Consider the following 353-nt stretch of genomic DNA (forward strand, 5'->3'; position numbering starts at 1 on the left):
TAAGACCTGATGCACGGATCCAATATAATGATACATATCCGATTTCTTTCTCCGCTGTGCTCTTCCACTTATGACATAACCGACTGGTTACCAGAATGATTGTCGAGATGGCTATTTTGTCATAATTGTATTTATATATGTCTGTTCAAGAGGGGAGTCAGTATGGTGTTTGCGCACCGCTTGAAACACGCTTCATGTGTGTGTGTGTGAACATAGAAAACAGCACGCGAGTAACGAATCGAGTTACATTGTCTTTCACTGAAACCGTTTAAAATCGTTTGCGTGCGTACAAATGATAAACTTTCACTCTATTATTTCACTCACATGCTTGTCGAACCGTGGGACTTGGTCTG

Source organism: Sinocyclocheilus grahami, unplaced genomic scaffold, assembly GCF_001515645.1.
Source record: "Sinocyclocheilus grahami isolate Dianchi unplaced genomic scaffold, SAMN03320097.WGS_v1.1 scaffold28047.1, whole genome shotgun sequence".
Lineage (NCBI taxonomy): Eukaryota > Metazoa > Chordata > Actinopteri > Cypriniformes > Cyprinidae > Sinocyclocheilus > Sinocyclocheilus grahami.